At 42.5% G+C, this 25,671-nt stretch overlaps 2 long non-coding RNA genes across 3 annotated transcripts in view; one reads left to right on the plus strand and one right to left on the minus strand.

Moving 5' to 3' along the window:
* LOC120407503 overlaps positions 1-16,047 on the plus strand; it is a 105,389-nt gene extending 89,342 nt beyond the window's left edge. The window contains exon 3 of the long non-coding RNA XR_005600070.1: positions 16,004-16,047. This is a non-coding gene — a long non-coding RNA (uncharacterized LOC120407503). The remainder of the gene's footprint in view (positions 1-16,003) is intronic.
* The window catches only part of LOC120407496, a 92,967-nt gene extending 72,126 nt beyond the window's left edge, over positions 1-20,841 (minus strand). Inside the window, exons 1-3 of one of the 2 annotated variants that reach the window (XR_005600050.1) lie at positions 20,708-20,841; positions 17,674-17,801; positions 16,453-16,612 (exon numbers count right to left, since the gene is read on the minus strand). This is a non-coding gene — a long non-coding RNA (uncharacterized LOC120407496). Of the gene's footprint in view, positions 1-16,452; positions 16,613-17,673; positions 17,802-20,707 lie in introns of those variants that run through there. The other variant, XR_005600060.1, reaches the window with a different exon arrangement.
* Between the last annotated feature and the right edge of the window lie 4,830 nt (positions 20,842-25,671).

A 25,671-nucleotide genomic window follows, 5' to 3' on the forward strand; every position in this document is an offset into this window, starting at 1 on the left:
TTAATTGTTCATTTCACACAGGTCATAGAACAGCCATAAAATGGCAATATCTTGGTCACTAATCAGTCTGGACTGGAAACCAAGCATTCAGATACCCCACTAATGGACATGGGATAAGAACCTGAACAGAATGAGATATAGAGATGAAAAACTTCATACCAATTACCAAATTCCTGAGCCAGCTAGTTCCTGTGAGGATGAGCGTCTGTGGAAAAAGCATATTTCCTCTTTCTATCTTTTGTTTCTTTGCCTGGTTTATTGTGACAATTACAAGGAAGAGATAATTTTCTATTTGTAGTGGAGTTCCTCATTTTTCTTTTATAGTAACTTTGCATAGTGACATAGTACATTATCTTACTCATGTCTTTTTTTTTCTGGAGTCCCGTGTCATAGACCAGATAATACTGTAAGCAGTATATTTTTCTAACAGTGGTTCAATTTTTTTATAATCAGGAGTGAGATGGAGTTCCCCTCTGCATACCCTGTGGATATTTGGCCTGGGCCCTTACCCCCCCTGACCACCCAGATCATAAAAATCAGCATGAGTGGAGATTATGAGTAGCATCAGCATGAGTGACTCTTAGGACACAGTTCAATTTCCCATAAATTCAGGACTTCATTCGTTGAAGTGCTGAGCATCCACAAATCCCTTTGGCTTCAACTGGAGTTTTAGGTGCTCAGTAGCTCTGGAAAATAAAATCCTCAACCACTATCCATTCTGGTGGTAGTGATCTCCTTCTGTCAGAATACTGCATAAAGTGTGTATAAAGACTAGAGCTATTCTCCATGATATGGCCCTAAAAAAAAGGGAATGTTCTGATGTCATTAAAACAAACAAACAAACAAACTATAATCAAACCTCTCTTGCCATGCAAATAAAGATGTACGGAAACCACACATTCTTAAAATAAATAAATCACAATAAAATTATTAAAAACTAGATCAGACTAAATGCAGTTGTCTCCACCATTGCCTAGCCACAGTCTTAAATTAAAAAACAAAACAAAAAATCCTGATGTTCGTTGTATTACTAGCTGTTTCCACTAAGGTGTGCTAGATCTCCAAATATCATCACCCACACCCTACTCTTCCATTACTAAATGTACTGTTTGTTATAACCTCAACAATGTCCACCATTGTGTCTCAGACTGCTAACCCTTTAATGCAACCATTTTATACACAGCATGTTTTCACGCAAGAACAACAACATATTGTAGAGGAAATCTGCTAAAACAAAATGATGATTTCTCTATTTTAACTGGACAGGGTGATTAGTTCCTGTCTGAATCTACTGTCCTTTGTGAAGGGGTGACACGGATATTAACTTTGATTTCACAGAAATGATTGTGTATGTTATTCTGGGAGAATCTGGAAAGCCTTAACAGTGTGAGAGGGGCTTTTCATGCTGTTTTGACACTCATCTGCTTCCAGGATCCATTGTGTGATGTTGTACCATCTCTATTGCTGCCATCACAAATGTAAGCACCTTTTGCTTTTACATCAGGATCATTCCACCATTATTCAGAGATATATAAACCAAAAGGTTGCCCAAGCACACCTATTGCTATCTGAAAAATAGAGAACACAGTGGGGCTGGCTACGCAGGTCAAAGGGTTAACAAAGAGGTCTGGGGACAGGTGAGGTTGAGAAGATTTATCTTTCTTCTGCCCCCCTTGCAAATCCTGAAAACATATTACCTTTGATTTTAAGAAGAGTTCATTCTATTTGAAGGGAATAATGACGCAATAATTTCCAGCCAACAGGTTATCTCTTTAAATTGATATCAGGTGAGAGCACACACTCTTCCATCATAAAGCTTGTGGTCCTCTAGTGTTAACATAGGGAGTTTACCTCAGTGCCTAACCAATTTCAACCAGTGTTGCAAAAAAGACTAGTGTGCCTGTAAAAAACAGAATTTTCACATCCAATAAGCAGATAAAAAGGTTTTTAGCAACTTGGCTGGAAGCTACGAAGGGTTCATTTAATAGTATAAATATAAATATCTTTATATCCTTTTCTTGGCGGGGGTTGGGGGGTAATTGTCTCCCATACCATTTACAGACAGAATATATGCATTTCCCTGAAACTCAGGGAAACAAGGTACAAAAGGACCACGGGCCATATCCTTGCCATAATTTAAGATACTCTGCGTCATTCTGGCAGCACAGAGTAAATTTAAAAGGCTGGTTTAATTGTCCAGAAGAATTCCTGAGAAGTGAAGGGATGGCATCACTGGCTCTGTGCTACTGCCTCCATGTCCCATATCTCAGGGTAAGAGGTGTGCTTATGGGGGAGAAAGGGGTGTGGTCAGACTATCCTTTTATTCAGAAATTCATCAGCTTTGTGGAACTGCCCGTTGTGGGCTGCTGCATCCCAAGTCTACTCTAAGGTGCTCCTCAGGATCAGGTGAGGCCTGGTGTCTCAAAGACAAGGAAGCCACAAACAGTAGAGCTTGGGTGGGGAGAACTAACAGGCACCTTTGTGCCCCATTCCCCTCCTGAGCTGAGTGCTAACCAGCTACTACTTAGGATGTGGACCTACGGGTACAAATAATCACCATTTGGTCATCCATCTAGGGCCTCCACCTGGAGACAGGCACCCACCGGATTTTCAAACCTGGTGTTTAGCGGCCCACAAGCTGTACAACTACCTAAGGGCTGGAACACTAAGAGCATGTGTCAAGGGAGTGGGCTGGGAAACATGTGGTCAAAGGTTTTTTGACCACATGTTCCAAGGCTGTTCCAAGTGATCCACAATTGGTAGTGTCAGAAGCATGATGGGAGTCACTGATTAAGATGCTAAAGTAAAAGCTCCTCAGTGGCTGTTGTCCAATCTGTACCCTTAAAACAGACAGCACACCAAGAAAGGACTCCCAGAAATGGATCTGAGAGATGGCCAGTCAGACACATTTTGAAACAGGGGAAGAGCTTTGACATTATGATATGCGCTCTTATAACCATGAGGTTTTGAAAATCGCCTGTCTGGCCATCCAGCTGAAGTCTGACCACACAGACACCATAAACAGCCAAACATTTGACCTGTTTTTTGGGCATCCTTGGATGACCTAGCACTACTTTAAAAATTCCTCTTTCTCAGAGCTGTCAACACTGCCCATGAAAAACCATGTCTGGCCATGCAGAACAGGCCCTTTATAAATTCATCTGCATCCTTGTGGAAACCATTAAAAGTGTAAAAAAAAATTACAATTTTAAAGATGTTTGAGATTTTAAAATTTTGTTTCTTGATTTTGAGAGGGAAGCTGAAAAGCCTTTTTTTAAAATGTTTGAAGGTGCTTGGAGCCAAGGCTGTGGCTCAGCCCTCTTGCAGCAACACCAGGAAACCACAACGTTTAGGTTTGGATCTCAGGTTTCCCAAAGGTCTAGAGTGTGCAGATTGAGGATTTTGGTTTGGGTCAATGCATGATCGGAATGTCAGTGTTTGACTTTGGCTTTTTTTTTTTTAAATTGTCTTTTTGTAAGTGACTGGCAACATATAATAATAATACAATTGCCATACACTGGGTTAATTTAACTGTATCTGTACCACTGACAGACAATTAAAACACCTTCCATTTAATTGTTATATATAGATTGACAAAAGCATGCTCTTCTACATAATTTAGACCACATGTACAGTACACAGAGGAACAAAAACAATAAATCTGCCTTTTTTCCCAAGGTATAGTAGACAAAAGGTTAATCCCCGTGAACAGTCAGTCAATCTCCTTCCTTCTCTTGCACTCCACTCATCCATTCCCTCAATGTTGCTCAAAACAAACTTCCAAAAAAGAGAAGGGCTTCTGATTTTGTCAGGTCATCTGGGAAAGTAAATTCTAGAGCAAAGAATGCCCCCCCAAGAGCATGCATATCATGCTTAATCTGGATTCTGGAAATTGTAAACTCAAACACCCCAAAAAACCTTCAACTGCCATGGCCGATCAAAAGGAGAGATTAATCTCTTTTGATTGCCACAGGCCAAGCTAATAGGGATGTATAGACCAAAGACAACTGCTTCAATTGCACTCAGAAGCACACAAGAAGCCAATGAAGCTCACGTAGAACTGGTGCAATATATTTCCATTAGCTAACACCACTCTACGAACAGTGATTCAGATGTCTAGTGGTCTTCAAATGTGACTTCAAGTAGAATACGCTGCAGTAGTAAAATGTAGACATGACAAATTGGATTACTGTAGTGAGGAAAAGGCCAGAAAGAACAGGTCACAAATGCCTAGTGAGATGGTGGTAGAAAAAGTGCATTTTGCTCCTGGAACCCTAGTTGCCACTGGAAACTATCTAGGATCCTAGAGTATCCTCAGATTTCTAACAACTTGGGCAAAGGTTAGCCAAAACACTCACTACTGAGGACAAGGGTCTCTAATTGAATCTTGGGAATGAGGACAATCAGGCAAGGGGAGAGGCTGGATCACACCTATGAGGCTATACCCAACAGGTGAAATTTACAGCATTCCTCCTTTGCCTCTCTTCCTCTCTGCGCCCCTCGCCGTCTTTTTTCTCTGCACGTACATCATCCATTCCATCTGGTAATCCTCTCTGGTCCTGGTAAGGGTGATCGCTCGGTGGAAGTGGCTTACTTTGCTTTCCACCACCAGCGTCATCTTCTCTTCTTGACCTTTTCTTTTCCAGGCTAAAGTCTCTTCTGTCTATTCTATTGTTGTTGTTTCTTTCTTGATTTTTTTAGGGTGGAGTTGCTAGCCCCACGCCCAACCCTCCTCCTTTACCCTGACTTGGGACAGGCAGATGGCCCCAAAGGACCTCTCTGGTGGAGTTGCTGTTCTGAGCTGTGTCCATAGCTGGGACCAAGACAGAATCAGGGATCAGAAGTCAGCTCCTTGACAGGCCTTCTGTCTGCTGAGCCCACCAAAAGTTGGATGCAGCACAGAATCTGGGCCCGTAATATGCAATACATATATTGCATGATAGAGCAACTCTCTTTGCTAATTGTAGATGTTTTTCTTAATACTTTAGAGCTGGAATTAAAAAAAACAACAATTCAATTAATTTTGAGGTTAAACGAATGCCAGCATGTTTTTGTTTTCTAAACCCACTCCTCTCACTCTTCTTTTCTTTCAGTAATAAAAAAGCAAAAATGCATCAATGCTACAATAAAGGAAGAATAAGAGTGAAATTCACGCCAATTCAGAGAGCCTGCCTATATTCCTACTTTCTTGGTACTGGTGCATTTTTGTCCTGCTATAACTGGGCAAAATAATTGTAAGTAATAATATGGCAAATTTTGCCTTTTTTTCCTGTTCCCAGTTAATTGCACAGAGCCTGATTTTCACAAGTTTACTCATTATTCATATTTGTTTAGTGAAACCTTATGAAAACATATTTCAGTTATTCACAAATTACATACTTTGACTAGGTTTTGCACACTTCAAGATTTATTAGTATTTGTATTGTGGTAGCATCAGCATCTAGGAGCCACTGCTGTAGACCAAGGCCCCTTTGTGATAGGTGCCCTACAAACACAGAACAGGTGGCTAATGGGTGGCAACTGGTGTCCTAAGTCATATGATATTGTTTCTACTTCCCGATAGGATGACAAATTTCTATAAACAGGAGAAAAATAAAGTAAATTTCAAGAAGGCTACACAAATACTTCTGGTACAGATACATTAGAATGAGCCTTTTTGAGACTATTGTTTTCCATGACCAAAATATAATAATTGTGAATTTCACATAAAAGGAATAAAAAGGATCATGAATTTAAAAATTAATTCAAGGATTTTACTCTAAGAAATGTTCATTTTTTTATTTTTTTTTGGTACATCATTCCTCCTGCTTTATTGATATTTATAGACTTTACTATGCTTAGATGGGACCAATTCAGGCATGGCGTATTTCCATTAGTTTCAATGGAGTTGCACCAGGCATGAAAGTGGCCCATTGACTTTACATGTTGAAAACAAACCTGTGTAATTGCAACACACCTCACATAATGTCTCTGCCATAATTCAAAGGCATTCTTCCAATTGCTCCCCCTTTTATGCACTTGTTCCTTCCCTCACTCTTTATGACCACAATGCTCCCTGAACATCATTGCATCTGCATTTTATTATGATTGCTGCTTATGGTTTGGGAAATCCTATATCTCACCCTGGGATGCTGTGTTTTAATATTCTGTGCTCTATTCTGCCGGCACTTTCTTTAATAAATAAGTACAGATTTTGAAATATTCAGAATGCTTAGGGAATAAATTAAAAAATTGGCATCCAGAAAGCCTACCAAGCAGCCTAACTGTATGCCAGGCCCACGGGAAATATCAAAGCTGCCAGTCCTATTGTCTGAGGAGTCAGACTATAGCCTGTTGGTGTCAACTGTCTGCTGGCAATCATTAACATCATTAGTTAGATAGGAGTGCCCATGGTGTGGTCTCCAAACACAGATAAGGCACTTCCCCTGCTCCAGAAAGCACTCAGTCTAAATACATCTTTAAATGAGCCACAGTGATTTCCATCTAGAAAGAAAAGGAGAGCAAATGTGGAGAAAATAGTACTTGCCACAACTCCTCTTTCATTTTATTTTTTTCTCCCAGCAGGCCCTTTAATACCAAATCTTCAGGGTGTTCACCAATTCTGCCCCCATCTTTAGACTCCTTTGCCCAAAAACCAGTACTGAAGCAACCCACGTGTGGTTGAGGACGACTGGATGGGACTCCCAGTGGCCAGTGGGTTCAACTGCTAAGTGACATATAGGTAAAAATCACACTCCTTTCTTCTAGAGCTGCCTACCAAGAACTTCAAGGTCCTCCCAGTCTAAGGAGAGAGAAGTTTCATCTGGAAACTGGACCCCGATTTCTTGAATGGCAGCAAAAGAAGCTGCAATATTAACAGATTACTGGACATCCCATTGATTTAATTACTTGTTTTTCCCTCTAGCTCTTTTAAACAATCAAAACATACAACATTTGAAGTACCTGTATATCCCAAATGCCTGATGAGAGGATTATAAGAAAAAGGAAAATAAATAATAAAAATGTGGAAGCAGAATGGGAAAGGACTTGGATGACTGCCTTATCATTAAAACTGATATCACTGGATGCCAATGTAATAATTCATCTCAGCTGATAGACCGGCTAACTACAAATATATTGTGAATACAATAGACACTCTGGGCCCTGTAAGATGAATGTTTTCTCTGCATGCGAGTTGCAACTAAAAGGGCTATTTTTTCCTTTCATTAATCCAGAATAAATAATGGTTATAATATTACATATCTGCTTGCCTTATCTCTGACAGTTTCTTCATACTGAAACAAGAGATTGTTGCAGTAGGCAGCAAAGCTTCTCAGTGTGTCATGCATGTGAGAGAGAAAGAGAAAGGGTCATTCATGCTACAAAATATCTGGCAACATTTCAAAGTTGGCTTCCCTTCTAATCAGTCTCGAACATGACTACACTGTGTTCCTCTAATTTAAAGTAAGGTTAGATCTACATTTCCTTTTATGGTAGTGTAATTATTCCTTTTTATTTGTACAATTTACCATCCTCAGTTATTCATTGATAGAGATTAATATTAGCATGATGTTCTAAGATGAAATATATTAAAATATCCAGTTTTCATCTTGGAAGTCCTCAGTAGGCATGTTCCTAACTTGAGCAAACTGTTATGCTATGTAACCCATGTGGTATACATAATACATATAACAATGTATTTCCCTCGACCAACTTATTTGCTGACAGACTTGAAATGACACATAAGGTAAGATTAAATATAATAGTCTCGTACATTCTTTAAATTCTATTTGCATTTGACATTATCTCCCCCACTGGCAAATTTTCTCTTCCTCATCTACCTCCTTTCTTTTAGTAAATCCTTGGTGCTTTTAAAACCTTACTATACAGACATGATTCCTTGCATCTATGTTTAATTCACTATGAAATGAGAACTGAAACTTTTGGGTTTCTTTAAGGTTTATGCCCTCAAGGTTTGCTATCAGACCTGAAAATATTTAAGGACCATGTGAAAATTGTCATATGTGGGGTTGAGCTCTCCATGATTTTCAGTTTTGTGAACTGCACCGCAGATTCTGTGTGAGATTTGATCCTGTGTGTGTGTCTTCCACAGAAAGACATCTTACCGTACTCACTGCACAAAGGCAAGACTGGCATACAATAGATTTTTGGAGGGGGTAACAGGGATGGGGGCAAGTACCGTGTGTGAATTCATGCAGAAAAATCCAAAGGAAGCTTTGTGATATACTCCTTTGTGTCCATGCAAAGACTTGCACACTCAATTAAAATCTGGCACTGATGTGAATCAAGCAATATTCAGAGAATACAAGCAGATGCCATTTTGCTGCTCTCTTTTGGAATACTGACAAAACGGTGGGACAGAAGACAACTGATACACTCCATTAACTTTGGGTCTTTCTTTACCCCTTAAAACTTGTGTATTTGTTTCCAAACTTGGAATATATATATTCCTACAGAAGCAATAGGACACAATTATTGCAGTCTCTTCATAAACTCTTCATAAACTTCATAAAAATAGTAGGTTCCTTCCCCTATTCTGTCATATCTGTATGAGAGCAGTCAGAAATCCAACTAATATGACATTCTATGACAATTGAAACAACACAAGTTTAATTGGCAATACAAGAACAACAATGGATGCCCTCTCCCTTTATTTAAAAATATTTCTGCCTTTTAGAGGTAGAAAACACTTTCCCCCTTTCTGTCGACTCTCCTCTTAATGAGAGAAGGATGGATGTTTCATTATTGGCAGAGTTAATATATTTGGTGGATCACAAAAAAATAAGTGTCTATATGGAGACTGTCCAATCTGCACCTTCACCATGTAAATGTTAATAAGTTACCAATAGATTTTTTTCCCTTCTGTGATTGCCGCATATTATAAATGCTCTGATTAATCAAAACCTGACTTTCTTAAATGTGATTATATAGCTCTTTATAACTGGATAATTTTCTTCTGCCACAGTAATTACAGAGTATACCTTCCACATGAAAAGGGGCTATATTCCTGCAATTGTATTTTTATGTAGTCTGCTTATCTTGGTGAAAAGAGACAGATTTCCGATTATGTAAGTAAAGAGAAATATATTATGTATTTAGGGTGAAAGGGTACAATACTTCTCACGCCCTTTGCTTTCTCAATTTGCAACTGTTTTTTTGTTATATGGATCAGAATTACCACCTTAAACCCTTCATGACCATCATCATCTAGTGGGCTGGGGCTCTGATCATGAAAACAAAAGAATATTAAAGGTAAACTAGCCAAATTCTGCACAGTAACTCCATTGACTTCAATGGCATTAGTTTGGATTTTAAACAATGTAACAGAGCCAAATCCCAATCCCACTAAAGTACTGTAAATGGTAAAAGTATTGGGACCAAGATTTAATCTGAGGTCAGAGCTTGACCCAGTACTTGCTGATGGGAGTTATTCACATCTTTGCAGAACGTTAGCAGCGATGCATAAGTCTAGGGCGGCTCTCCACACATTTGTAGATTTCACTGTGATGTAGTGCACAGAGCACTGTAGTGGGACTCAGAAGACTGGTGTTCTATTCCCAGATCTTCACTGTCCTGCTGAATGATTCTGGGCAAGTCACTTCCTTTCTTTGTGCCTCAGTTTCCTTATCTGTAAAATGGGAATAATCATGCTGATCTCTCCTTTGTAAAGCACTTTGAAATCTACAAGTGAGCTGTGCTATGTAAGAACTAAGTATTATTACCATGTTATCCAGAAGCATAGTAAAGGATGCTTGTTGAACAGGTAATGTTTCTATAAGATGCATTCCTCCACCCACTAAAAATACGTAAGTATGGGATATATATCATACCTCCGAAGGATGACATAAGTGCTTCTTCCTTGGATGAAGCCAAGAATACTTTTCACAGACCAAACCAAAATAGAAAGGAATGTTCTGATGCCTTTGAAAATGAAGACCTAACAAAGCAATAAACTTGTTAAAGAAAGAACTTCAAACACAAAAGAATAAACAGACATTTGCTCTGAGAAGAAAAGCATTAGGTTTTCTTTGGCCCAAATCAAAATATGTTTCACAAAATATAAATGGATTAAAAAAATACCTATTAAATGAACAGATATCTTCAAGAACAAGGGAGACAAATGACAGTCTTGTGGACAAGACACTTTAAGGGGGATTAGGGACTTCTTATGTGACCTTCGACAAATCACTTAATTTCTCAATGCCTCAGTTTTCCCATCTGTAAAGTGAAAATAACCTGTAAATGATCTTACACATATGGCACTGTCGAATGTCGTAGCTGTTGACAATTTCAAAGTATTCACATATCTTAATTAAAATTGGAGAGACGACTGAAACCTCCAAAAGTTTAACACTAGAATGTATCTTGTGCTCAATCTAAGCTTTTGCTCCTAAACCAATCATGACTCCATGAACAGGGAATGAGATATGCATAAACCGGATGTAAATTGCAGAAGATTTGAACTCACAACCTGAAGTCTTTTGGTGCAGTCAATTTGGAATTTGGTAACATGACTGCAATTCCCTGTCTAACTTTTCTGGGACACAACATGAGATGATACATTGGCTTAACCCTGCTACAGTGACACAATAATGGTATTGAACAGTCAGAGTCACTTTTAGTTAAACATCAACTTATTATTGAGAGTGACAGAGATATTCAGAAGTAGAAATTTAATACTTTATGGCAGTGTAAGTAGGAAGTCTGTAAGGGACAGTAAACTGCAGTGAAGTCATTCATTATCGTGGTATTCAATTGAGAAATGGCAAGTGGCCAATGAAGTACTTTGATGATGTTTATGTGTGCTGCTGTTTGACCATCCATCTCTACCAATGTATATACTTTTTATTGCATGTGATGGAAAAGAAAGCTGTTTACCAGATTTGCAGTTCTGAGCACTTCTTTTAATTTAATCTTGGACACTAAGACAGCTGTAACTCACCTTTTAGAATGCCTCAGAAATGCACAGTGTTCACCTGTACCTGTTGAAGCCAAGGAAAAATAGGGCTGTGACACTCTCCTTAAGGAATCCAGAACCATAAGCCACCGTATTAACCCTCTACCTCAGCAAGAGTAAGCTTTGCTGGAGACCACACTGTGTGCCAGCTCCCTGCCACACCAGTCTGTCCACTTCACCAGCAAACTCCTGGAGGCTCTACCAGTCTTTATCTTGCCTTGCAAGTTACAAACAGTGAACCCCACTTCCCAAGTTTCTCAGAGACATCTCTTTGTAGGGTCCAGTCTCTCTTGCCATGATACTCACAGAACTTATGTTTGCTGGCTCCAAGTAGACAGTGTACACAGTCAGTTGGTTTAACCACAATCTCACTCTTAATTCAATATAACAGCACTGCTTTGTATTTAAATATTCTTTCATTGTCCTCTGCCTGCAAACAAGCAGGTCAAACAGGTAAATCTATACTCCTTTGCCTATGGCAGATTTATGCCCTGCCACCAAAACACATTTTAAGAACATATTTCCAGCACACACAATTCTTTATGTACAATCCATCCATACATGACACAATGATATTCCTGACCAGCATTCCATACCAGTTTACAGATGATAATTTATAAGATACCTTTTGGACACATATTATGACAGCAGTGTGTAGGGGGTAGTGAGTGTGTAGTGCCTGATATGAGTTACAGTGAACTGGGTCTTTTGTCAGTGGGTATTGAGGGGCTCTTTGGATCACAAGGGCCTTCCTAATTATTTTCATAATCAGTTCAAAGGTATTGGAGACCAATGTACACAGCTTGTAATTTACTGTTTTGGCGTGCACATGTTCTGTCTGAAATAAACACAATTGACTCGTAATAGGTTCTGCTTTCATTAGAGAAATGTAGATGTTTGACTTGTTCACCTGTATGAGACTAAGGGGGGTCAAGAGGCTTAGAAACTGCAACACTGTATTTCAACTTCAAAGAAGGCTGCAAAACAGTTTGTAATTATATTGAATCAGTGCCCAGTGTGTTGGGAAGTTAGCTCACCTTCCAATGCAAAATCCTGATTTTGATATGTTTGACTACAACATTGCAAGTTTGGGACATGAGAAAAAATAAATTTCTTTGTCTGATTTACCTAGATGCAAGAAACAGCAAAATATTTTGTCTGATTAGTTGGTGCAATAAGTGATCAGAAACACTACTGTATTTTTCAGATTACACTGGTGTATTTTCTGAAACACAAATGTTCTTTATAGGTTCCCGAAAGACCTATATATAGTTGAAAATATTTTAAGAAGTGATCGTCTGGATTTTTTTGGCAACTCCTTTGACATACATTTCATGCAGTAGGTGTTCCATCAGATTACACACAATATACATATATATACACACACACATTCCTTTTGGGCTCACTTATAGTATGTGTGTATATAAGTGTAGTTGTAGTAAATATGCTGTAGGAGCCATTGCAGTAAAAATGGTATGTCCAGTTCATGCATGGAGACATGCACAAAGTTTGCAGAAGCTGTGAAAAATTTGTTTTCTGCAATTCTCATGGAATTGAACTAGTTTCCACAGTGTGTCAACAAACACTTATTTAATCATAGAATGAGCAAATCATAGATTCATAGGACTGGAAGGGACCTCGAGAGGTCATCTAGTCCAGCCCCCTGCATTCATGGCAGGACTATTATCTAGACCATCCCTGACAGGTGTTTGTCTGACCTGCTCTTAAAAACCTCCAATGACAAAGTCTCCACAACCTCCCTAGGCAATTTATTCCAGTGCTTAACCACCCTGACAGTTATGAAGTTTTTCATAATGTCCAACTTAAATGTCCCTTGCTGAAATTTAAGACCGTTGCTTCTCGTTCTGTCCTCAGAGGTAAAGAAGAACAATTGTTTTCCCGCCTCCTTGTAACAATATTTTATGTACTTGAAAACAGTTATCATGTCCCCTCTCAGTCTTCTCTTCTCCAGACTAAACAAACCCAATATTTTCAATACTCCCTCATAGGTCATGTTTTCTAGACCTTTACTGATGTCCTTCTCTAGACTTTCTCCAATTTGTCCACATCTTTCCTGAAACGTGGTGCCATTGTATTAATTCAATTCTATAAGGCAAAATGGTAGTGGAAAGAGTAAAAAAAAAAAGTATTGTGTTCAGCTCACAGAGACCACTTGCTGGCCATGCCCTACAATGTAAGGCAAAAAAAGACCTTTAGTAGTTAATCCTGCATTAAAATTTTGGGAATACCTAAAAATAAGAAAATGGATATTTCAGTTCTGTACGGATAAGATCTGAAGTATAAGGAGTTCAGTAATAAAGAGAATTTGAAATACCATATTGAATACATATTCTACATAGTTTGCCCAATTCTGCATTTAAATGTTAATGGGAATGAAGGGAAGAATTATCTTTGTGTGTGTTCAAGTAGTCCCAACTCCAAATGTTCAAAAATTATGTCAGCCTCCCATCCCCAACAATGAAATTGGCCCCTCAAACTATGACATTTTAAAAAAAAATGTCTTTTCTGGTTGCTTTTCTAATTTTAATGCTCCCCTCTTTCAAGGTGTGTGTGACAATTACAGTGTTACCAACTCTCACAAAGTTATAATGAGTAGGATGATTTTGGCCCTTCTCCCTCTTCCAAAACAATCACGTGAAGGCTGTAGATTTCTGCATCATCACAAAACTGCCTGTGGCAGGGGCCAAAGTCCTGGTAAATTTGCAAAAGTTGACAACATTGCATTAAGGAAACATTCTTGGTTGTAATTCTGGAAATGCTGCCAATGAAACTGAAATAATGTCTCCTTTTCTAATAAGCCAATATCAATAAAATCTCAGAGGGGAGAGAAAAAGAAGGATCGTCTTATGGTTAAGGCTTAGGAAGGACTCAGGAGAACTAGGTTAAGTTCAATTCCTATCTCTGCTAAAGACTTTCTGTGTGATCTTGGTCAAGTAACAATCTCTCTGTGCCTCAAATCCTCATCTGTAAAATGGGGATAAAATATTAAGATGGAAAAATCAACTAGAATAGCTGCTTTTCAGAGCATAGCAGGAGCTAGAAAACAAGAGAGGTAGTGCAATACAAAGTCTCTATGACTCAGTTGGCAGTGGAGAGGAAATTCCTCTTTACTCAGTCCTAGTTGTAGTCTGTTCCCGAATCTGAGGGAGGTTTTCATATTTACATTTCACTCTTCTGCAGAGTGGACAAAAGATGTAACCAGCAGATGATGCCGTAAGAGCGACGTTTATTTGCCATAGATGGATCTCAGAGGTGTCATAATAATTCTATAATAAATACACCGTGCCAAAAAAAAAAAAAAAAAAAAAAAAAAAAATATGTCCTTTGTCTGTCTTGTCTATTTAGATTCTAAGCTCCTTGAGGCAGCAACTGTATCTTACTACATGTATGTTCAGCATACAGCACAATGGGGCCTCAATCTATTTGGGGGCTCTAGGCACTATTGCAATACACATTGTAAGAAATCTTCTTTTGTAAGTTCTGTATTTCATTGCACACCTGAAGGCCTATCCTCATCTCTTTTTATGTCTCCATGCACAGTTCAGACCATTCCCTTTAAAGGCACAGACTTCATACCTGAGCTCTAGCCAACAGCACAGGAGAGGTGAATGTCTATTCCTTGGCAAAGATGAGAATTTATGCAGACACTTTATGGCTTTAAGAGGCTATTAAGAGAGCTAGGGATTTCTGGGGTGCATGGATATCCTGACCATGCCCAGTCACATACTCTGTGTCAGTCACAGGGAGGTGGAGTGGTGTAGGAACTATTGCAGAAGCTTTAAGACAGCCAAGAATCCCCTCCACAAAGTTTGCCTAAGGCTAAGTCTACACTGGAAATTGAATGACAAAACTTTTGTCTTTCAGAGGTGTTAATACCACCACCCCCCCCAAGACAAGTGCCAGTGTGAACAGCGCATTGTCGGCAGCAGCGCTCTCCTGCCGACAATGCAAACACCACTCATCGGGGGTAAAAGTTTTTTGTCAGCAGGAGAGCCGATAAACAGCAGCTACACAGCCGCCCCTGGAATTGTGCCGCCCCACCATGTGCTTGGTTTGCTGGTGCCTAGAGCCGATCCTGTCGCTAAAAGCTGTGTACCGTAGACATAGCCCAAGTCTGGTAGCCCAAATTCCCACCCCTCGCCTTGAGGTGGAGAACCCTTCGCCTTTGGGGAGGCAGAAATTCATATTTATCAGCAAACAAACAGCCCCAAGTGCCCCTCCAGCATCGGCCCCTCAGTCATCATTCAGGGGCCTGTTTCCCTTTGGGGTTCCACAGATTCCCATGTGCAGTGCAGGTGCATAGCGGTCACACAGACTGGCTTTCCTCTACAAAATTCAGAATCTCAACCTGCTGTGTCCCACTCTCAGCAGCAGCATGTGGGCCACTCCAGGGCCCTGCACAGTCTCTCCTCCAATGGCAACCCCATCCTTCCATCATAGAGCTGGTGGCTGGAAGTAAGGGTGGGATCTCCTGCCAGCTCTCTAGCTAACCAGGGCTCTGAAGCAGTGGAGAGGCCATCTTATTCTCTCTGTCCACCCCGTAGCTGATTCTGGGGGAAGGGACATTTTTTGTAGCCCTGTTACTAATTTGTGGAGTGGGAATTCCACACCGGCTTAAGGCAGGTTTGGCTGGCAGAGCACTGCAAAATGGCCTCAGACTGGGGGAAGATCTAGCCCTCAGTCATCTACATTCATATCATTGTATTTTATACAGATTGAGACCTACCCTGCTCCCATTAAAGTTAAAAAGAATTTAGCCATTGATTTCAGTGGAGGCAGGACGAGGCCCTTCAGGTCTCAGAGACTATTTTAATGCAGCTGCTTTCGGGGGACAAAGTACTCTTTGTCAAATACTGCCACTGTGCTATGGTTAATTACAGAAGTAAAAGGCTGTTCTCCATTGACAGGGAATTACAATGCCTTCCACCTTTAAAAATATCAGGCAAGATATAATAAAACCGCAACTCATTTTGAGCCATTGTGAAACCAAGAAATATCTCCTGATGCCTCTTTCTTTGTTTACAGATAGCCACACAATTATCTTCATAGAAATGTCCACAGTAAATTGGGCCCATTCATTTGGACTGGAAACCAAATACTGAAGAACAATACCACAGTGTTAAGCTTACAGACTAGAATGAAAAAAGGGGGGGTTGGGGGTTCCAGTATAATATTTCCTAAATGTATCTATGCACGTATTATTAAAGGATTATTTCTTAGGCTTCTGAAAACATTTGTTATTGTTTATCTTGCATTAGATTTGACACAAAACATTCAGTAATCAAAGGTAATTTTACTAACACAAAGGGAAGATAAGACAGGAGGAAAATGCTGCTATCATTTCAGTGCACTTAGGGACAGATCCTGAGCTGTGTTTTGCACCTGCAATTCCCAGGGAAGTCAATTAGAGTTGTAGGAGCTCAGAGACTCTGGATCAAGACCTTAATGATACACATGTAATAAACAGATGTTCTGACCATCAATAGGTGTTTTATACCCTGGTGTGTGATTTACTCCTTCCAGTTTCTCACTTGGGTACATTGGGCCTGATCCTCTGCTTCTGTAAACTGATGCAGCCCATTAAATCAGTGGAGCTATGCTGATTTATACCTGCTGAGGACCTGGCTGGTGTATCTGTGACAGAAACATAAATACCCAATTAAAAACCATCACTAGAGTCTCTTTGATGACAAACTAAACAATGCCAAAAATTATCAATATTGAAAAAAAGTATGTTTGTATATATTACAGCTGGGTCGGAGGGAGAAAATCACTAAGTGCTCTTGATAGTTTCCATTAGCCTACGGCAACCATTTGCTCTCATCAGAAGATTTGGTGGATTCAGCCAAGTTATTTATGGAGATCAAAAAATGACCAGGTAGTTGGGTACCAATGACATTTTTTTCTTTTGGGGTATGTGGAAAGGAGAGCAGGAGGGGATAAGAGGAGGAAGCTGTATATCCCAACAATGTACCTGCTGTCAGCTACATTTCATTCTCATTGCTGCATTTGCCCTGTTTATTATTATTAATTGGTTTGTTTACTTGCATGGTTCTAGTGCTTAGATGTCCGAATCAGGGACCAGGGCCCCACTGTGCTAAGCATGATATATACACAACAAAAAGATGATCCCTGCCCCAAAGAGCAATCTAAGTATAGGATGAGAACAGGCAGAATCCTCTTTCTCACATCCTTCTCTCTCTCTGTCAGGGGGTCAGCGGGGTCTGAGGAGCCGCCCCCTCTCTGGTGGCAGTAGCGCCTAATGGTAAGAGTCCAACACACCCCTCTCTCTCTCTCGCTGGCAGCGGTAATGCCTAGTAATAAGTGTTCAGTGAGGAGCTGCTTACTTCAGTGGCCATGGTGTCTAGTGGCACGAGTTTAAGGAGCTGCCTGTTCTCCAGTGGCAGCAGTGCCTAGATACACAAGTTCAAAGGAGCCGACCTTTCTCCGGTGGCAGTGTGCCCAATAACAAGAGTCTATGGGGTCTCTCGGCAGCAGTGTTGCCTGATGGCAAGAGTTTATGGGGCTATCTTCCCTAGTGGCAGTAGTGCCTAAGGATACGTACCGGGAGGGTAGGGGAACCCAGGCCCACCCTATTCCACCAGGTTCTGACCCAGGGCCCCCTGAAACCAATTATCCAGTTGCAGTGTTCAGGTTTCTGTGTCCCTGAAAGCATTCCCTGGGTTGCTTCCTACCTTTAGTTCTGTCTTGGGTGTTTCCTCTGTCGGTAGTGGCTTAAGGTCCCATTCAGTACCGCAGCTGATTGGGATCCCATTGCACAGCGTGTTCAGCCTTGGTGATCTGGAGTCCCATCGGCTTCTCACTAAGAGACCATAGCACACGTTCACTCTCCTCCTCAGCAAGCCCAGACTGAGCTGAGCTGCTTCCTTTTATATGCTCCCTCCCTGGGGACATGCCCAGCAAGGGTGAGGGGCCATGGCCTCCTGGGCCCAAAAAACAGTTGGCCAGTGTGGGGTTGATACACTCTGTTACACTGCCCCTTACATTTCTGTGCAAGGAATGACATCCAATTTCTTTGACTCACTGTTCTACTCCATCATTATATCAGACCATGGTTTGTTATACATTGTGGTTGATAAGCATATAGTGCAATGCAATAGTATCAAATGAGACATCACAATACCACTTCTCCTTTTAGTAAATCATAATAGTAATGGGCCAATTCCTGACATCCTTAGTCAGGCATAACTTCTGTTAAAGTTAATGGGAATAAGGACACCACAATAGTGCGAACTACTGTTTGACTACAATATAGCACTTCTCAGCTTTCCAACCCATTATAGACATTGAATAAATCAAATGTAATCAAATTAATAACAGCTAGAAGCTTGGTTAAAATATTAATCATAAATAAAAGTAAAGTTTCATATATGTCTGGGCTCATCATAGCCAGAGTGTGGCTTCCTAACACATGCTAAAGGAAAATGTAATATAGTCAGATAGGAAATGCAAGCTTCTTTATGCAAGTCCATTACTACATTTCATTCTCACAATAATCCTTCAGTCTTCTCCCCTCACAGAATCAAGAAGAAGCTGTTGTCATTTGAGAACAAGGGGTTTCTCTTGAAATGAATAGTAAATACTTTAGAACAAATCAAAGTAAAAACTATCCACATCCAGCACCACCGTCTCAGCTCTGCCACGACAGTACCACATGCATACACACTGTGCCAAGAGCAGCAGTGCTGCTGTTACTATCATATCCATCCTGGAACACCCCCCAGCTTCAAAGGCTCAGTGATTCTCTCTTGCTAAGTGGAAGTGTCATCCCACATCTTATATCTGCATCATCCCACTGTCTCACTAACTGTCTTACCCATCATGAGAAGACATCCCAAATCTATTTTGCTTAGGTAGGGTGGGGAAACCCCCTCTCCTAATTCTGTGTGGTACGTAAGGGGAGGTGACATTACTCTCACACCAGAAAACTAAATTATAAAAATGACATTACCAATGGAGCCAACAATTCCTGTGTCCCCCCCAATGGGATTCTTGTCAGCATCCAACATGCCTGATCGAGCAGCTGGCAGTGTAGTCTTGAGTACTGACTACAAATACTGCCCCTACCCAATAGCTTACATGGAGGGGCTGGAGCACTTGGAGATAGGGGGACAATAAGACCAGTGATACTGTGATAGCAGAAAGCATATTTTCCAGTATGGTACTATCTATACTCTTACCCACTGTGCAACATCCTGCTTTCATAGAAGTCAATTGGTTGTTTTGACAGAGATTTCAACGAGAGCAGAATTGGTCTTCTTCTGTGCCCGCCCCCTATTCTCACACTCTTCTCTTGGAAGAATGAAGGACAGGTCAAATATCACATACTCCATTGTTTCATCCAACATCCTGGCCTTGAGTGTCAAGATCATATAACAGATCACATTGGGAAACAGCAGAGGGACAAAGAGAGAAACTGGCCTCCTTTGTTACCTCTGTCAGTCTAACATGGCGTATTTAACAGAAATTCTGTTCCTTTCTTAATTCTTGCCAAGGGTCTAACATGCACCCTGACCTTCCTCAATGAGAAAAGGATTTACGTGAATGGTTTTGGATATTCTTTTCCAGGTAGCTGCCATTGCTATTCCCCAACAACAATGATATGCTTTAAAGGTCATAGCCAAGACACAACTTGTAAACTTCAATGCTAGACTACCCTCCACCTCCTACATTTGAGTGGAGATGGGCATGCTGTCAGTGGGTCCTGAAGTGGCTGCTGCTGCTGATGTATTTGCTGCCATTTAGGCCTCATGTTGTTGCTGTTGCTACATGAGTTGCTGGATCAATATGACCTGCCATTGCTTATGTTGCTCCTGAGCAAGAGCTTGCTGTTGTGTCATCAGGTGCAGAACCTCCTCCATGGTCCCTCTTTACAAGGAGGGAATTCTAGATCCCAAGTCTACTACCACATATCACAGGATGACTTTTCTAGGCCCACATGCTGGCTTCCCAGATTCTTCTCTCAGGAACAAACTTGGTCTGAACGAAAGTGTTTCCTTTATCAGGTAGCTTATGTTCTATGGCATACAAACAGAGAAGTTAGATAAAAACCATAAAATACTCCTGCTGGAAGGTTTCAACAAAACATTACTTTATTTCTTAAAATCCACAACTCTAACACACAGGAACCAAAACTAGAGAGAGACCAAGTAGGCCCGGGGGTCAGCAACCTCTGGCACGCGGCTCGCCAGGGTAAGCACCATGGTGGGCCAGGCCAGTTTGTTTACCAGCCGCATCTGCAGGTTTGGCTGACTGTGGCTCCCACTGGCCATGGTTCGCCGCTCCAGGCCAATGGGGGGCTATGGGAAGCAGTGTGGGCCGAGGGATGTGCTGGCCGTGGCTTCCCGCCATCCCCATTAGCCTGGAGCAGCGAACCGCGGCCAGTGGGAGCCGTGATCAGCTGAACCTGCGGATGCAGCAGGTAAACAAACTGGCCCGGTCCACCAGGGTGCTTACCTGGTGAGCCATGTGCCAAAGGTTGCCGACTCCTGAAGTAGATTGTTGCTCCTTAAAGCAGAGAGGTACAATTCAACCCACCTGACTCTAGGCTGGCTCTTCACAAATTAACTACTGAAGTCCCAGATTCATGCTCATCTACAGAGCCCTTTTGCCTGAAAGCAGGACTAGGACACTCATTATACTAGAAGTGATAGCTTGTAATTTTAACACACATTTTCCATACACCACAGTGACAAATAAAGAACCAACCTTTTCACTTAAGCTTCTGATGCATAGACTCCTTATAATTTGATCAGGGTCACCTTGTCCTCATTCTGTTTTCCAGTTTCCGCTTCCTGCCTGATGCAGAAAATAACCTGGTTGTCTGGTGACCGGGAGCTTCAACTACCTTTACTTCCCAAACATTTATTCTTTATTCTTTCCAGGATTCCTTGAATCCTGCCAATGAGCTTAGAAGAGGAAAAGGGTTTTGATTTAAAGTCTCTCTCAGATGGCTCCAGCCCCAGTTTCCAGAGTGCTCTTACAACCCAGACAGGCAAATTCCAACACAGGCCCACATCTTTGCATCAGATTGTGGTGGTCACTGCTACAGAAAGTCAGAGAATTAAATACTGTACCTGGAATTTAATAAATGTTTGACAATTCTAAGTTCAGTTATACATGCTAAGATCATATTTCATATGCTTCAGGGAATAACAGATACGAACAAATCCCCTACCAGGTACACAACTACACAACTGGCAATGTGCACTAACTGAGGTGTTGGGATTCATCATTCTCCTACACAGGATGCTAGATTTAAGGGAGTGGTGATCTGATCCGTTATGGTAAATCCTATGCCTTATGACATGCTTGATTTACTGTATAGAATAGTATCGGGGGTAGCCATGTTAGTCTGTATCCACAAAAACAACAAGGAGCCTGGTGGCACCTTAAAGACTAACAGATTTATTTGGGCATAAGCTTTCATGAGTAAAAAAGCTCACTTCTTCAGATGCATGGAGTGAAAGTTACAGATGCAGGCATTATATAATGACACATGAAGAGAAGGGAGTTACCTCACAAGTGGACAACCAGTGTTGTCAGGGCCAATTCAATCAGGGTGGATGTAGTCCATTCCCAATAATAGATAAGGAGGTGTCAATTCCAGGAGAGGCAAAGCTGCTTTTGTAATGAGCCAGCCACTCCCAGTCCCTATTCAAGCTCAGATTAATGGTGTTAAATTTGCAAATGAATTTTAGTTCTGCTGTTTCTCTTTGAAGTCTATTTCTGAAGTTTTTTTGTTCAAGAATAGTTACTTTTAAATCTGTTATAGACTGTCCAGGGAGATTGAAGTGTTCACATACTGGCTTTTGTATGTTACCATTCCTGATGTCCGATTTGTGTCCATTTATTCTTTTATATAGGGACTGTCCGGTTTGGCCAATATACATGGCAGAGGGGCATTGCTGGCACATGATGGCATATATAACATTAGTAGACATGCAGGTGAATGAGCCCTTGATGGTGTGGCTGATGTGGTTGGGTCCTCTAATGGTGTCGCTAGAGTAGATATGGGGACAGAGTAGGCAATGAGGTTTGCTACAGGGATTGGTTCCTGGGTTGGTGTTTCTGTGGTGTGGTGTGTAGCTGCTGGTGAGTATTTGCTTCAGGTTGGGGTGTTGTCTGTAAGTGAGGACTGGCCTGCCTCCCAAAGGTCTGTGAGAGTGAGGGATCATTTTCCAGGATAGGTTGTAGATCGTTGATAATGTGCTGGAGAGGTTTTAGCTGGGGGCTGTATGTGATGGCCAGTGGTGTTCTGTTATTTTCCTTGCTGGGCCTGTCCTGTAGTGGGTACCCGTCTCGCTCTGTCAATCTGTTTCCTCACTTCCCCAGGTGGGTATTGTAGTTTTAAGAATGCTTGATAAAGATCTTGTAGGTGTTTGTCTCTGTCTGAGGGATTGGAGCAAATTCGGTTGTATCTTAGGGCTTGGCTGTAGACAATGGATTGTGTGATGTGTCCTGGATGGAAGCTGGAGGCATGTAGGTAAGTACAGCGGTCAGTAGGTTTCCGGTATAGGGTGCTGTTTATGTGACCTTCACTTATTTGCACTGTAGTGTCCAGGCAGTGGATCTCTTGTGTGGACTAGTCCAGGCTAATGTTGATGATAGGTGGAAATTGTTGAAATCCAGGTGGAATTCTTCAAGGGCCTCCTTTCCATGGGTCCATATGATGAAGATGTCATCAATGTAGCACAAGTAGAGGAGGGGCGCTAGGGGACAAGAGCTGAGGAAGTGTTGTTCTAAGTCAGCCATAAAAATGTTGGCATACTGTGGGGCCATGCGGGTACCCATAGCAGTGCCACTGACTTGAAGGTATAAGTTGTCCCCAAATCTTAAATGGTTGTGGGCGAGGACAAAGTCACAAAGCTCAGCCACAGGGCATGCTGTGGCCTCATTAGGGATACAGTTCCTGACAGCTTGTAGTCCATCCTCATGTAGAATATTGCTGTAAAGCACTTCTACATCCATGGCCTGGTCTACACTAGGACTCTAATTCGAATTTAGCAGCGTTAATTCGAATTAACCGCGCACCCGTCCACACCAGGAAGCCATTTAATTTGACATAGAGGGCTCTTTAGTTCGAATTCTGTACTCCTCCCCAACGAGGGGAGTAGCGCTAAATTCGACATGGCCATGTCGAATTAGGCTAGGTGTGGATGCAAATCGAACTTAGTAGCTCCGGGAGCTATCCCACACTGCACCACTCTGTTGACGCTCTGGACAGCAGTCTGAGCTTGGATGCTCTGACCAGCCACACAGGAAATAACCCGGGAAAATTTGAATTCCTTTTCCTGTCTGGGCACTTTGAATCTCATGTCCTGGTTGGACATCGGGGTGAGCTCAGCAGCACCGGCAACGATGCAGAGCTCTCCAGCAGAGGAGTCCAGGCAATCCCAGAATAGAAAGAGGTCCCCAGCATGGACTGACCGGGAAGTCTTGGATCTGATCGGTGTGTGGGGTGATGAGTCTGTGCTTTCGGAGCTGCGCTCCAACAAACGGAATGCGAAGACCTACGAGAAGGTCTCCAAAGCCATGACAGACAGAGGATACAGCCGGGATGCAATGCAGTGCCGCGTGAAAGTCAAGGAGCTGAGACAAGGCTACCATAAAATCAAAGCGGTAAACGGACGCTCCGGAGCCCAGCCCCAGACATGCCGCTTCTACGAGGCACTGCATGCCATTCTCGGTGGGTCTGCCACCACTGCCCCACCAGTGTGCGTGGACTCTGACGAAGGGATAGTGTCGACGGCCAGTTCCTCGTCGACGTTCGCAGATGGGGAAGATGAGGAAGGAGATGAGGAGGGGGAGGCAGTCGACAGCGCTTACAATGCTGATTTCCCCGACAGCCAGGATCTCTTCATCACCCTCACTGAGATCCCCTACCAACCCTCCCCAGCCGTTACCCTGGACCCTGAATCAGGAGAAGGATCAGTCGGTAAGTGCTTTAAACATGTAAACTTTTATTATTAATGGAACAGGAAAATAGACTAGGTGAACAGAAGGTCTACATGCAGGGGAATGGAACAGGAATCTTCCGCGGAGATCTCCACGAAGCTCTCCTGGAGGTAGTCGAAAAGCCTATGGAGGAGGTTCCTGGGGAGAGCTGGCTTATTGGGTGCTCCGAGGTAGCACACTTTTCCGCGCCACGCTCTCAGCTGGTACTCCGGGACCAGTGCCTTGACGAGCATCGCAGCATAGGGCCCTTGCTTGTGCTGGCTTTCATTCAGCATGCGCTCTCCGTGACACCCTCCTCAGGGTGATCTCGCGCACAGACTCCTGCATGGAAGTAGAGTGATTTGTGTACTATTACTATCGGTAGTGCTTCACTGTTCCTTAGAACAAGAAGCATCACTTTAGAGCCACGTGCTGGAGGCTACAGAGTGGCAGCATACAGGGATCTTTTCCAAGGGAAAACCGCGAGGGGGTGGAACAGGGGCAGAGTTTATGCTTTCAGGATTGCCTGCAGCAAGAGGACAGAGCTGGACATTGACTTTTAAGCAGCCAAAAGCCTTTGGCTTACCATGCCTGGCTGCTCCACGGATTCAGCTTTCCTGCCCCGCTTGTCTGGTCTGCAGTGCAATACCCCAGGCAATGAAAGCGAATGCAGATAAATCGAACTTTCCCTGAGTGAGTGCTCAGGAGATAGGTGCCGTCCATGGTCTGGTTCACAAGCAATGAGTAGACTATGTTTCATTTTTAAGAAAAGGCATCTTTGTAAGCAATTCACTCCCTTTTCCCCCTCACGCAGCTGCAACAGTATCCCGACCTGCTCCACCATGCTCACAGAGGCTGGCGCAGATTAGGCGTTGTAAGAAAAGGACCCGGGACGAGATGTTTGCAGAACTTATGGGCTGCTCCAGAGCAGAAGCGGACCAGCAGAGCCAGTGGCGGGAGAACCTCACACAGCAGCAGCGCTCACACAGCGAACGGGAGGACAGATGGCGTCAGGAGGACCAGCAGGTGACTCAAACGCTGCCTGGACTACTGAGGGAGCAAACGGATCACGCTCAGGTGCCTTGTCGATGTTCTGCAGGACCGCAGGCAGGAGGACAGAGCCCCCCTGCACTGTGTCTGCAACCGCCCTCCCCCGCCACACACTCCAATACCCACCTCTCCCAGAATAACAAGAAGGAGGGGTACCAAGGGCCGTGAAAACTGTCACTGCACCACAGCGGACTGCTAAATTACCCAAAAGTTCTCAGTCCCTAGATTTTGAAAAGTTCTCACCTTTACTGTGTTGTCGAGTATTAAAAGTAGTTTGCTGTTAATTACTGTTTCTGTCATGTTTGTTTGCTGAAGACTTTCTGTGAAGTGGGGAGAGGTGTTTGGTAATTGCATAGGACAGTCACCATGAACAGGGTACAGACATGGGGGCAGGATCAACAGCAGGTTACTCACTGAGTGCAGTCACTAGGCACCCTGGTCAGTCTGTGAGGTGTTTTTAATGTTCTGTTCATAGGCGGCAGGTGCCCTGCTCCAGGTATACTTGGAGGTGGGTCTCTCCCCTGGCCCAGCCTGGATCGGGCCCTGGCCCACGCGGGTCTCCCCCTGCCCCATCAATTCCCTGCCTGGAGCAGGTCCCAGCACCCCCCTGCCACCCCGCCCCCGGCGGGACGTCCCTCGCCCCCCCCCCCGCGCTGCATCCCTACCTGACAGTAGAGCGGCTACCG

Source organism: Mauremys reevesii, linkage group 1 (assembly GCF_016161935.1).
Source record: "Mauremys reevesii isolate NIE-2019 linkage group 1, ASM1616193v1, whole genome shotgun sequence".
Taxonomy (NCBI): Eukaryota; Metazoa; Chordata; order Testudines; family Geoemydidae; genus Mauremys; species Mauremys reevesii.